General features: G+C 39.4%; 1 long non-coding RNA gene across 2 annotated transcripts; it reads left to right on the top strand.

The window, feature by feature from the left end:
* Positions 1–369: 369 nt before the first annotated feature.
* LOC121655217 lies at positions 370–8,648 on the top strand. Of its 2 annotated transcripts, none has more exons than XR_006013101.1 (5): positions 370–401; positions 1,740–1,778; positions 4,142–4,180; positions 5,133–5,171; positions 6,703–8,648. It is a non-coding gene; the product is annotated as an uncharacterized LOC121655217 (long non-coding RNA). The 2 variants fall into 2 exon arrangements; XR_006013102.1 differs by having other exon boundaries at positions 383–401; positions 1,747–1,778.
* Positions 8,649–14,372: the final 5,724 nt, after the last annotated feature.

The raw sequence follows: 14,372 nt of genomic DNA, 5'->3' as shown, positions 1-14,372 counted from the left end.
ATGAATAATATACAGTTTTCTTTGCAAAACCATTTAATGATAAAAATGATGGTTTAAAAATGTATTATCTTATCTACTAATTAATGCAACTATCAACATGTGAAACGTTGTTTTAAAGAGAAGTTCAAAGACTGAACAGTGTTCGGACACCTTATTGTGACTTTATTATCACATTGTAGTCATTCACATTACAGTAGTAATTGTATTAAATTTGTTTATATTATTCAGTCAGTGTTAGTTGTTAGTTAGTGGACTTATATGTTTAAGAACTTTATTTACTTATATTTTACACAGTTTGTAACCAAACACTGGAATTTCTTACTCCACCTAAACTAAACACCCTCCTTTCTACGAGACCGCGCCAGCTCCCGCCCCTCCCCTTCTGCTGGCTTCGGCAAACAGTGAGTAAGCGGCAATCTGTCTCTCGTGAAATTATTAATATTTTATCTATAAACAGCTGTAAACGTCCTCAGAAATGTCCTGAGATGTTGATGAACTATAAGCGAAGTAAAATCAGTCGAAGAACGGTCGAAATTAATTACTATTTTAACAGTTTTAATCGAAACGAACCGGAAGTACATCCATTTCGCTTCGTCACGCTAGCGGAGATTAATGGCTAATGTCCCTCGGTTAAATTATTCAGTTTATGAACTATAAACACGTTTAAGCATCTTCTAACGTGTCCAGTGTGTTGAATGGTAAACGATGTAAAATCAGCCAAACAATAATCGAAATTAGCCATATGAACAAGTATATTTTAACAGTTTGAAGCTAGCTAACCGTTCGCGTTGCTAACGCTAATGGACGCTAACGGCTAATTTTAATGTCATAAATATGTCTTCAGCTCTTGTTAAACTTCAGACGAATTCAAACAAACCAATGACCCACCAGATTTATTTATTCTTTAACCACAGTGACGAAGTTAAATGACATGGCTAATGGCAGATAGGGAGAAAGCAACCAAATTCATTACTATCCCATTCATAGTAACTGGTTTTGTACAGTAAGCTAGCGATTAGCATTATGCTAACCGCTAGCTGTCTGTTCATCCAGACCTGTAGATAATTAGGTGTGTTTTGTAAGGGATTCATATACAGTTAACTGCTAATGCTATCCAGCCTGGAGGGACTAATCAGTCAGAAAACTTTCGTTCTCAGTTAAAAGACTTAATATGCACAGCTGTAAAATTAATAATGTTATAACTGAGTTAACTACTAAGCTGACAGGGACCAAAACATGCAGAGATGAGATGTTTTTCTCTGGTGGCACAGACAGGTATGACATAGATAACTTAAGGACTCTACGGTCTAACTGCAGCTGTGTCTCACAGCTGTTTACTGTCTGTAAAGGTGAGACACACATCAAATTAACCAGATGAAAAATTAATTACTTGTATTTATTACTGATTTTATGTCCACATGACTTTTAACACACTACTCTACATATAAATTAAATGACTGCTTCAGTGAATTGTTTTTTTATGGCCAGGTCATTTTTCTGTAGGAACTGGTTTAGATCTGTTTGAACTGGATTATAATTCACCTGAACTGGACTGTATCATTAGAAATGCCCTGAGAGGACCTGCTCATTATATGGTGTGTTAGAAATTAGCTGCATTGAAGATTTTACAGTAAAATAAAATGGAAATGTGGTATCATCAGTATTATGTGTGTGTGCTGGAGTTCTGGCAGACTGACTCCTCTCAGCTCAGATAATAAACTGTTGATCTGTGTTTTCAGACTAGAGAGAGAAACTCCTGGTGGTTTATCGACTGTTTGGTAAGTACAGACTGATTCAAAGCAGTGGTTCTCACTGTTTAAAAAAATGTACATTAAAATAAATTTAGGCTGAGAAATGACTTAATAATCACCAGCACATTATTTATTAATACATATTGTAATAGCTGCAGCTATAAAACCAGCAACAGAAGAGATTTGTGTTCCTGACGTTCCTGAATCTAAAACAACCAGAAGAAACCACGGCTTTAAGCATTTTCATGTCATGTTATCAGGATTTTACAGTCATGTGAAGCAGACAGTCCTTCCTCTTACAGTTCACAGCTGTAATTTATCAGGACATAATGAGAAATTATCTGCTCCTCGCCAGCTCTGAAAATGAAGTTAATACACCATCAGATAAGAAAATACACATCTCTAACCATGCTGTTATTTAATGAACAGAAACATGAAATCTGTTGAAGACCAAGTCACATCGATCCTGTCCTGATATATTAAACCTTAGAAATGAAAGAGTGGACTTTGTTTCACCAGGACTGTTAAATCCAGTGGATCATGATGGCCTGAATGGAGTTAAATGTGATGGAAGAAATGTTCAGTTTAATGGATGATGTCTTCAGAGAAAAAATGTTCTGATCAATGAGCCTGTTTATGTTGTATGTTAGGATAATTTTTTGAGTCCTGCTATCACAAGCAAAACTACAAACCAGTGTAGATGTGGAAAACTCAGGGTGTGTAGTGGTCGGGAAGTTGACCAGGTATTTTATAAAGCCAACTGTCTCCAGAGAGCAGTAGATGATCTCACACTTAAAGTCTCTGTTTTTATCCACGTATTATCTCCCGAATTCAGCTTTCTTCTGGAAGAAAACCATGATTCTGGATTTTTTTAATGGCTGTTTTTGGTTTGCTGTGAAACATCCATCCATCCATCCATTATCTTGACCGCTTATTCCATTTCGGGTCGCGGGTGAGCTGGAGCCTATCCCAGCATTTTAACAGGTGAGAGGCAGGGTACACCCTGGACAGGTCACCAGTCTGTCGCAGGGCTGCTGTGAAACAACCCTTCCAAAATCTGAGCCAATAGAAACAGATGTAATATTGACATGACAAGCAGCTCAGAGTAACCAGACACAGTAACCAGTAATCAGAGTAACTAACACATGTTGACTTTACAAAGTGAGACACGAGTCAGTAAATCCACCATCATGTGATCAGCCAGACTGACTCAGGTCTAAACTGTAGATTCACTTCTAAACTTAAACATGATGATTTATCCTCTGACTCTCTGAGCTGAGTTTGTCCAGGTGATCTGCTGAAGCCAGACTCTCCTCACCTGGAGGAAACTCTGTCAGGTAACACAGACAGAACCACAATGAGACACCTGGATAAGCTTTGACTGACATTTCTGTTTCACAGCAAGCTGAAAACAAGCAGAGACAATCACAGATTACAGGTTTTTACTAAAGAAAGTTCAGTTTTAGGAGGAGAGCAGGATGTTTGTTCAGTCAGTCTGAGCAGGAACGGATCAGACGTGAAGCAGAATATACCTGGATGAAGGTGGAAGAGGAAGATAAATGATTCAGTTTTACTTTATCATCACATCTGGTGTTTGTTTTAAAAGCTGCTTTAGATTTCTGACATGACATTTAACTAGTGGTCATACAGACGTCTTCCTCCTCCGTCCAGGTGATGTTAGAGCAGCAGATTTAAACATTTCTTCTTCTCAGCTTTCTACATGTTAACACACTGTGTGCTTCCTGAACTCAGACCTGATCAGACTGGTCCAGTTCTCGGCTGCTGGCTGGATTTAACAGATATGAGGTCTCCCTCTGAGACTCTTTCAGCCATAAACACTGAATCAAGGAGCTGCATGGAGCTCTACAGTAGATCATTTCACTGCTTTGTTTACTTACAATCACACAGAAGAAATGTCTGACTTTACTGGACACTAATGAAAGCATCACAGGTTTTTTCTAGAAGAGTACAGACACGACTGTCCTCATCATGTCCAGTAAATAAGCTTCAGTGGCTCCTAAAGGACACTTTGGCTTCATTTAAAGATGATGAATCTTGTTTTATTTACCAGCCAACATGTTATGGTTCTCAGGTATGAGACATCAAGATGGAAAATATAGAAAACATTCAGGTTAATTTAAGTGGAACTTCAGTTTTCTGCTGTTTGTAGAAAAATATGATTATTGATTATTGTCATGGGTTTTTAGTTAAGTCATTGTTTCCCTAACAGTACACAGTATTAGAGCTTGAAACCCAGACACACCAGCACCTACAGTCCAGCAAACACAGGTTATCTTAGTAGCTGAAAAGCTGTTTTACCTCCACAGCTGGTTACCGATTTTAACCAGAACAGATGGATCTGGTAACTAACCTGTTGTCTCTTTTCTCAGGCTGAGAGATTGTTAGCTGCATCCTGTGCTTCTGCTGCGGTACGTATGATCATGTATGAAACATGCAGTGTTCCTGTATTCTTACAGAACCCGTATCAGAGGCCGAGTCAGTAAAGTTTAGATGAGTTCCTGTAAAGTAGATGATTGAACGTCTGTAGTGGAGCTGGACAGTTTTATCAGCTTTCAGTGATTGTAGGAACACAGACATGTCGGCCACCATCAGCTCATACAGTCTCATGTTCATCTGCTCATGTCTGTGGAGTTGAGTCACATTCATGTTTCTTCTTAAACTACAGGAATGACCTATAAACATTAATAATAAGTCCAGCAGCTTGTAGAGAACCAAGCAGCTTCCACATTTCACATGTAAACAGATGTTTCTCTGAGGATCCTGACATATTCCTGGAAAGTTTTTAGTTTAGAAGATGTAGAACATCTACAGCTGTTTTTTACATCTGAACCATAAACACTTGGAGCCTCTGAGATGATGATCAGAGCTCCAGCCTCCAGTAAAACCAGTCAGGTGTCCAGACTTAGCCAGTGGGACAGGATTGTGTTAAAGTTGTACTCATACCTGTTCCTGCTACTTCCTGTTTAACTGCTGTCAATCATCCTGTCAGCGTGCAGCTGGTTAACATCCAGACCAGCAGACCTGGTCCTCTCAGACTGGATCCATGAACTGCAACATCCGTCATCACGCAAGATGTTTCACAGCTGATCTGCTGCTGCTCTGCTTTCCTTCTGACCTCTGATCACTTCTGTATTAATCAGCAGCAGGACTGATGTCACCTTGTAGAAAGAGGACATGATATTTTTATCTTTGATCATGAAGCTTCCAGCCTCTGAAATGATCTTCTAACAGCAAGTTAAAGTCCAGAAAAGTCTGGATCAAAGCTCATCCTGTTGAGACCAGAGCAGAAGCAGTCAGCTGTGAGATCAGATGATTTGATGGTTTCTGGCAGTGAACTAACTCCTCTGTTTCTCCTCTCAGACTCCGAGAGAACGGGGTTCAGGATTCCTGCTTTGTCTGGTAAGTGTTTATAGTAGATGGAGGTTGAGTCCATCACATGACTGAATGTATGAGGGTTTCACATTTAAACCTTTTCATCCTGCTTAAGTTAAATATTGTTATTGATCAGTCCTGCTGACCAGGTGAGTTCCTACATACGTGTTAATAAAAACACATCTAGAAACATTAAACTGAAGTCAGACATGAGAGACGAGCTGTTCTACCTGTAAATGGATCAGACCTGGTCCAGCAGCAGTGGGCGGAGTCCACCAGTGTAAAGCCGACAGTTTCCAGTTGGAACTTCCTGCTAGGTCCCGTTTAATGGATTTAACGACCACAGCCAGAAACCAGCATGTGTTCATGTAATTATGACACTTTATTATGATCAATGTGTTCCAGCTTCATCCTGGTTCCTACATTTAATAAATGAATCAGACCAATAAGCAGCTGCTGACTCTTCCTCTCAGACCTCATCCTGGAGCTGAAACATGGATCATCATGTTACAGAACACCTGCAGCTCTGATGTTTTCTCTCTGCTCATTTATGATGTGTGATGGTCAGTTTAAGTTCTGTCATCAGTAACATGTAAACATGACGTCTCCATCTGAGTTAATCAGCTGCTGGATCAGGAGAGAGCAGGTGAGTCCTGTCAGCCAGAGGTGGGACTGGACCAGAACAGCTGGATTCTTCTGGTCTACAAAATGCAGCTGCTGTGTGTTGAACTTGTTTCCTGGTCTGCATGACATCAGAGGAAGTCCAGATCTACTTTGACTAGAGTCTGCAGTGATCACCTGTGATTGGTTCTGCACTGATCTGGTTCATGTAGACCAGGACTACACAGTTTGGTCCTATGAGGGCAGCAGTCCTGCAGGTTTTAAAGTCTCCCTGCTCCAACACACCTGACTGAGTTGTTGTGTTGGATCCATGTCAGTAGTCTGGTGTGTTGGAGCAGGAAACACTGAAAACCTGCAGGACTGCAGCCTTCGTAGGCCTGAACCAGCAGCCCTGATGTAGAACAAGTCAGAGGGTCTGAGTGGGTTCTACGTTTCATGATGCCATTTATTTTCACACAAACCGCTGGAAATAGTGCTGCACAGAGATTTATTAAACTTGGTTTTTCTTTCAGCTTTCTCTTCATTTGAAGATCTTGGATGTAATTTTATATTTTATGTGTAAAGTGGATGATTGATCATCTGCAGCCTTCAGTCATTACAGACCTGTTACTAAACCCACAGCTTAATAAACCTAGATGGACTTAGTTTCATGTGGCCTTTCTCAAACTGAAACAAAGAATGAGAAATATGATTTTGCCAGATAATATATACAGAAAAAAGTGCAGAACATTTACATAGAATTCTGATGCTAGTGAACCAAAGCTGCCTTTAAAAAACTGCCCATCCTGATCTTACTGAAAACAGTTTTAAAGGAAAACGAGTATTTTTAATAAGGACTTTGTTTTATATTTAAGATAGTTAAAGGGTCTCCAGATTAGATTGTGTTTCATTGAGTTGAGTTAAACAATGTCTAATCAATGTTTTCTGTGTCTTGCAGGTGTCCTGTGTCCTCCACCTCTCTTCCCCTCCCCATCTACCTCTATCATTATTGGACGCTCTATCTTTCCTGTCACTCTAGTGCATATCTATCTAATTATTGGACTCTATCTTGTATCCCATCTATCCCTGCTCTATCTAGGGCAACAAGGCCCACCCTCTATCTTGTATCCCATCTATCCCTGCTCTATCTAGGGCAACAAGGCCCACCCTCTATCTTGTATCCCATCTATCCCTGCTCTATCTAGGGCAACAAGGCCCACCCTCTATCTTGTATCCCATCTATCCCTGATCTGTCTAGGGCAACAAGGCCCACCACACATGAAACCTGTTTTTGAACCTTTTTACAAGAATTGATTGTTTGGAGATTGATTACAAGAAACTTGATATCTTATCTTCTGTCTTATTGGACTCTATTTTTGGACTTTCTGATATTTGCATATAAACTCTCAGCAGTGTAGAATTCCTGGTGAGATCTATCTGTTCTAATCCTGAGAGCATCTCCGCCCTCACGCTCTATCTCTCCGCTGTTCTGTCCTATCCTGCACCCTTGCACTTAGAATTGGAAACAACTAATTTAACTAGAAAGCATTGCTATACATCATATACATTCAGATCTGACAAACATTTAACATTCAGTGGACCAAAGAAAAAGAACATTATTTTAAATATAATTCTGTACATTTGGAAAAACAAATTTGCTACATACACAGACAATTTGGATTGACTTCAGAGATCTTCCATACTTTATCATTTTGTTCATTTGATAGAGATCAGCTGTATTTATTGATCTCCAAGTAACACATCTTTAATACAGCACTTAATACAGTAATTTATAGTTCACTGTTTAGATAAATCTACAAAAATCCTAATTGGATTATAGTAAAATCCAGAGCACGGTCATTTATCTCAGTTTGTTCCTGCTCCTCATTCTGGACTAACTGAAGGTTTGTGAGCTGTAAGTATTTCTGCAGCACTCAGTTACAGTTTGTTATTTGTGTTAAAATATATTATATAAATTAAAGTAAAAGATAACCGCTAGAAGTTCCTGGAGTGTGTTTATTTCCAGTGAATCAGCTGTTTCCACTCCTTTGCTGCTACCACTGGACTCACTGCAGGTTTGCTAAAGTCTTGCTATAAAAGACCACATCCAGCATTGGAGAAGCAGTCTGCTGTCTGTCCTGAGCTGAGCTGAAAGGAGGAATCCAGACAACAGAAGCCATCTTCATCCCACCACCTTCGCTGCTGCTGCTGTGTTCCAGATTTGCACATAAAAGTCGATATAAAACAGTCACAGATGTGAATAGAGCTTAGTGTCATATCTAAAAAATTATTAGATTCATACAGTTCTATCTATTGGAAAAGCTAAAGAGTAGCATAAAACAAAATAAGTAATCTGGTGTAACATCTGACGTAAGTGATCTCTATATATTTCTGGGTATTGAATACTTGTAAAAACTAGTTATAAATTGACTCCTGAGAAATACTGAAAATCCGTATCTGATATTTTCTGTGTGCTAACAAAAGTTACTAGTTTAGTTTAACAGATTGTAGCTAATTCATCTGGTTCTGTCAGATTCATATTTGAAGATTTGAGGATTTCTTAGATATTTTAAAGAATTTGGTTAATTGAAGATTTGAACATTAAATATTTTTAACCACTTGCAGTGACATTACATAACTTTTCCCTTTAAGAGTTAGTGCATATCAGATTAACAAGTGTAAACCGAGTTGATTATTTACGTCTATAAACTTCGTACCAAAACAGTTTTAATAGTTTGGGGGTCAACTGATAGATACTAGCTGATTGTATAGCCTAAATATATTTTCTGGTATAATTACTTCTGAATAGTCTGTACAACAGTTTAAATAACTAATCTGTATAATTTCAGATAACAATATATATCAATTCTTGTGCATATTTGGAATAAAGTATCCAAGAACCACTGAACACAAGAGTAATTTGTACTAAAGTGTGTGGTAATTAAATACTGCTTTGATTCAGCATAAGTTGTACTGAGGTTTTTGGTCGTGTGAAATCTTGAGAAATTATTTTTCTTTAGTGTTTATTAAACTTGAGTTTGTGTTTGAGAAGACATAAAACCTGTTAACTGAGTAAAACTCAAATCTGTTAGTGTTATCAGTACAAATAAAGTAAGGTTTGAGGTTTTGAAGGAGCAAAAATGCCGAGAGCAAAACGTGGGTCTCAGTCTCAGAAGTGCAGATGGGAGAAGGCAAGACAAGCTCGTGAACAAGCACAAGGTACCAGTTCTCAGAGCAGCAACCAGGTGTCCCAGACGGTGTCTTATGCTGATGCTCTAAAGAGAGGATCTCACAGTGATGATGTTGGACAGACTTCTGATGGTCCCCAGGTAAACCAGAGTGTACCACAGCTGTCTCATGCTGAAATGCAGATTACCAACAGAGGCCAGAACAGTTCTAGCGAACCACCAGTTCCTAATGAGAACACTGTCATAGATACTGTCCAGAATGATCCCTCTAAAGGACAACAGGTAAACCAGAGTGTACCACATGTGTCTTATGCTGACATTGTAAAGAGAGGACATGATGCAGCCGGACCATCTCATTTACACACCATGACCGAGGAACCTGAACCATCTGTGACACGACTCTCTGCTTCATACAGTCAGGCTTCCTTCAAATATGGAAAAATGTCAAGGAATAAGCAATGTGTGGCAAACAGTTTGGTGTTTCTATCATATCTGCATGAGGATGAAAACATTACCAAACAAGATCTTAACCATGTTTTGGATAAAGGTGACGCAATGTACAGAGAGGTTCGAAAAAGGTTTAAAAACAGTACTTTCCTGGCAACTGACGAACTCCCAGATGAGGTGACAGCACGAAAGGCTAAATGTCATGTAGACTTAACTCAGGAGTCTCATTATGGAACATATGGAGGTGGAGAGACTGTTCTAAGCCTTGAGGAAGGACTGAGTTGTTTGTTGTCTGATGTACAGTATGCACTGTTGCTAATAACAGGATTATGTGTTGGAGTTTTCCGGACCGAATCTGGAGAATATGGAATTTTTGACCCACATCGTCGAGATAAAGATGGACTGCCAGTGCCATTAGACACACATACGTTTGCAAGTGCTGTAATGCTGAAATTCTCACGTCTGAGTGATATGATTGACAGGATCATATTGTCCTACTCTGCGTTTATGCTAGCACCATCTACTCAGTATGAACTCAAGCCTGTGTCATTTTACACTGCAAACCCATCCAGCTCAAGAAATGCTGTGTCACAGACAGACTGCAGAACGCCAGCTGTTAATACACCGCCTCTGTCACATGATGCTGTTGATAAATCACACAGATATATACGCCATGATCACTCTGAGAACATTTCACCAGAAATAAAAGCTAACTGTAATGTGGTCGAACAACAGGAGATTGAAACTGCATCATTCCAAAGACAGGATTCTCCAGTACATCAATCAAACATGACAGCTCACGTAATGAACACTACAAGTGATCTTTCTGATAACGTAATGCAAAGTGTGTCTACTGATAGCAGTATGCCATTACCTATGAGAGAAGATGGGGTTTCATTATGTAATACCAATGTTGTACCAGAAACAAGTGAATTCTATTCATTCATTGCACATGATGATACTGTCTGTGATGCTGTTAGTGATTTCTCTGATACTGTGCAACTGGAAATCTCCCGGAAACTAACAAAGCTGAGTAAAGCTGAAAGGAGAAAAATGAAAAAGAGAGTAATGATGACCGAAAAACCTAGACAAAAAAAAGATGATAAAAAACAGAAAGAGAGGCAAAAATATTCTTCTAATGAACTTTATAGAAAAAAGAAAAAGTGTGCCTCTACCAAGAGATATCAAAACAACCTTGCTTTTAGACAGAAGAAAACTCAGTACATTAGAAATCAGTACAAACACAATCCTGAGTTTAGAGACAGACAAAGATCATACGTTAGAAATTCCTATAGAGAAAATGCTGAGTTTAGAGACAGACAAAGATCATACGTCAGAAATTCCTATAGAGAAAATGCTGAGTTTAGAGACAGACAAAGATCATACGTTAGAAATTCCTATAGAGAAAATGCTGAGTTTAGAGACAGACAAAGATCATACGTTAGAAATTCCTATAGAGAAAATGCTGGGTTTAGAGACAGACAAAGATCATACGTCAGAAATTCCTATAGAGAAAATGCTCAATTTAGACAGAGACAGAAAGAGTACATAAAGCATTGTTACAAACAAAAGGAGGTGTTTCGACAAAAACAAAAGACATACATCAGAAATAATTATAGACAAAGTGAAGCATTTCGAGAGAGACAGAAAACCTATGTCACCCAACGTTATGCAAATGACAGAGAATTCAGACTCAGACACAGACAGCTTATGAAAAAACGAATGTCAGACAGATACAATGACAACTATTCCTTCAGGATGATGCATAAGATCAGATGTGCAACAATCATTAAAAGAAAATACAGACAGATGAACAGACAAACTCACAATGTAGAAACTGAACCAGAAAACAGAATCAATCCGATTGTAGAGCAGAACCAGAGTGAGCCAGAAAACAGTTTAATCAATGAAGCAATATCTGTCTTCAGATCAAACATAAAGGCAGGCCCCACCTTTGTTTGTTCTTCATGTGAGAAAGCGTCTTTTCCCAACCAAGTCAAACTTTGCAAAAGATCAAATTATAAAAAAAATCCAGATGTAGTCGCACAGTGCCTGACAGGAAAGTACATTCATGTTTGTGATGAATCCTGTATAAATGAGCAGTGCTCTGTGCCCGATGAGAGAAAGAAAGAGTGGGTTTGTCACACATGCCATGAACATCTTAAAAAGGGGAACATGCCAAGACTTTCTGCAGCAAATAACCTTCAACTCCGTAAGATTCCACCTGAACTGTGTGATCTAAACATCTTGGAGAGACATCTGATAGCAAAGTGCATACCGTTTGCTAAGATCATTCCCCTACCTAAAGGCAGACAAAGACTCATACGTGGAAATATGGTGTGTGTTCCATCAGAAGTTAATGAGACAATTAACATGCTGCCTAGACTTCGGTCTGAGTCTCAAGTTTTACGAGTAAAGCTGAAAAGACGTCTGTCTTATAAAGGTCACCAGCTGTTTCAGTCTGTCACCTGGTCCAAACTTGTTCAAGCACTTATCAAACTGAAGCAGGTCCATCCCCAGTATCAGGATATTACTATCCGAGATGAAGCTGAACTCTGTGATCCAACACTTCCTGATGCAGACGATGATGATGATGATGATGATGTAAGCATGGCAGAGGATGACTATGATGAAGCTGATTTAATGGAGATTGACATGATTGAGAAAGATGCACTGTGTGATGCAGAAAATGAGCCTGAACGTGATAAGGACATGCAGAGTGACACTGAACAAGAACACAGAGATGATGCAGAACCAGATGATCTACCAAATGGAGGTTTTGCTATAGAATCATGTCTTCAGCCTGTTGACATATCAGATGAGATTCTCTGTTACACCGATAGCATCTACTGTGTTGCTCCAGCAGAAAGAAATGATCCAGTCAGCTTTTTTAAAACACCAAAGCTTGAAGCCATAGCGTTTCCCTGCCAATTTCCTACTGGTCAGAACACCATAGATGAAGCTCGAGAAAAAATTGTCACACCTAGTGGATATTTCAAGTCCAGACTTTTCCACATTGATGAGCGGTTTGCTAGAGATCCTAATTATCTGTTCTTTGCACAATTTGTCACTGAAATTAACTTGGCCAATTCCAGCATGATGGTACAGTTAAGAAAAGGAAAGACTAAAACCAGAGATGGAAGACAAATAACCTCAGCCATGTTACAGAACAGAACAGAAGTTCAGAAGCTGGTGAGAAATAAAGATGCAGTCAGATTCATGATCCCACTAAGAGGAACTCCTGCATACTGGCAGAAAACCTCCAAAGACCTTTTTGCTATGATCAGACAGTTGGGAACTCCTACGTTCTTTCTGACTTTTTCTGCTGCTGAATTCAGGTGGCCTGAAGTGATAACAGCTATAAAGAGACAGCAAGGTGAACAAGTAGATTTTGAAGCTCTAAACTGGTCAGAAAAAAGTGAAATTCTCAGATCAAACCCTGTCACATCCATGCGTATGTTTGATAAGCGTGTTGAAGCCCTGTTCAGAGACCTGCTTCTCTCTCCTTCACAACCTCTGGGAGAAATTATCGATTTTTTCTACAGACTGGAGTTCCAACACAGAGGAAGTCCACACATACATGGTCTCGTTTGGGTAAAAAATGCTGTAGAACTTGATGTGAATGACGATCAGACTATCTGTGATTTCATTGACAAATACATCTCAGCCCAGTTGCCTGACCCAGACACACAACCTGAACTGTACAGGAAAGTGAGTGAGCTCCAGAAACACAGTAGGAACCACACAAGAACCTGTTTCAAGAGTGTAAACTCTGGTTGTCGGTTTGGTTTTCCAAAGCCGCCCTGCAGAAAAACCATGATTGTGAGACCTGAAGAAGAAGGAGACATTAACGCTGCCAAAGAGAAACTGAAACCTTTCATGGACCTGCTTAATGAACCTGAAATTGCTTCCTTGACTTTACAACAGATCCTGGTTCGTTGCAACCTGACGCTGCAAGAATATGAAGGATGTCTTCATTTGATGAACAAAAAGATTGCCGTCCACCTGAAACGTGATCCCAAAGACTGCTGGATTAATGGTTACAACCCACATCTGCTGAAAGCCTGGGATGCTAACATTGATGTTTCATATATTGTGAATGCTTATTCCTGTGTGGAGTATCTCTGTAAATACATTACAAAACAGGAGACAAATCTTTCAAACTACTTAACAGATATGTTACAGAACGCAGACAGAGATCATGTCAATGAGTGTGATGAGATGCGAGCCGTCATGCAAGCTTACTCAAAGAAAAGAGAAGTCAGTGCTCAGGAGTGTGTGACTCGTGCATGTGGAATAAAAATGAAAAAATCTTCACGAAGCACAATTTTCGTTCCCACGGAAGAAAACTGCTGTAAAATGAGTCGTTCTATAGCATTCTTGGAGGAACTGCCACCAGAATCTTGTGACGTCTGGATGACAAGTTTGAATGACAAGTATAAAGCCAGACCAGAGAGACCAGAGTATGAGGAGATGTGTTTGGCTGATTTTGCTGCTAACTGCAGGTTTGTCAAGAGTGAAAATGCTAAAAAGGACGATGTCTTTCCACTGCTCAATGGACTAGGATATGTTCAACAGCGTAAAAATGATAAACCTGCTATTATCAGATATTACCACTGTTCAAAAGAAAAGCATCCTGAAGAATTTCATGAGAGATTACTGAGACTGTACCTTCCTCACAGATCAGAGCAGGAACTAAAGAGAAACTTTCCTACATATCAGTCTTTCTACTCTTCTGGATGGGTCGTGCTACCCGGATCAAACCATTCTGTCTATGTGAAGAACATTGTCAAACACAACAGAGACAAGTACGAGAAACACAGTGAGGCCATTGAAGAAGCACTGGAGGAGTTTGAGGAGAACAGAAACGTTGTGATCGATGAATGGTGTAATCTTGCTCCAGAATCTGAAGTTGTGAGGTTGGATTGTGATGAGGACCTGCTGGTAAGAGAGCTAATCAATGAAAACGAGCAGGAAAATGTTCCTGACCTTT

This window comes from Melanotaenia boesemani, chromosome 2, assembly GCF_017639745.1.
Source record: "Melanotaenia boesemani isolate fMelBoe1 chromosome 2, fMelBoe1.pri, whole genome shotgun sequence".
NCBI lineage: Eukaryota > Metazoa > Chordata > Actinopteri > Atheriniformes > Melanotaeniidae > Melanotaenia > Melanotaenia boesemani.
The sequence above is the reverse complement of the archived record's forward strand: the minus strand, read 5'-3'. Positions and strand labels throughout refer to the sequence as shown.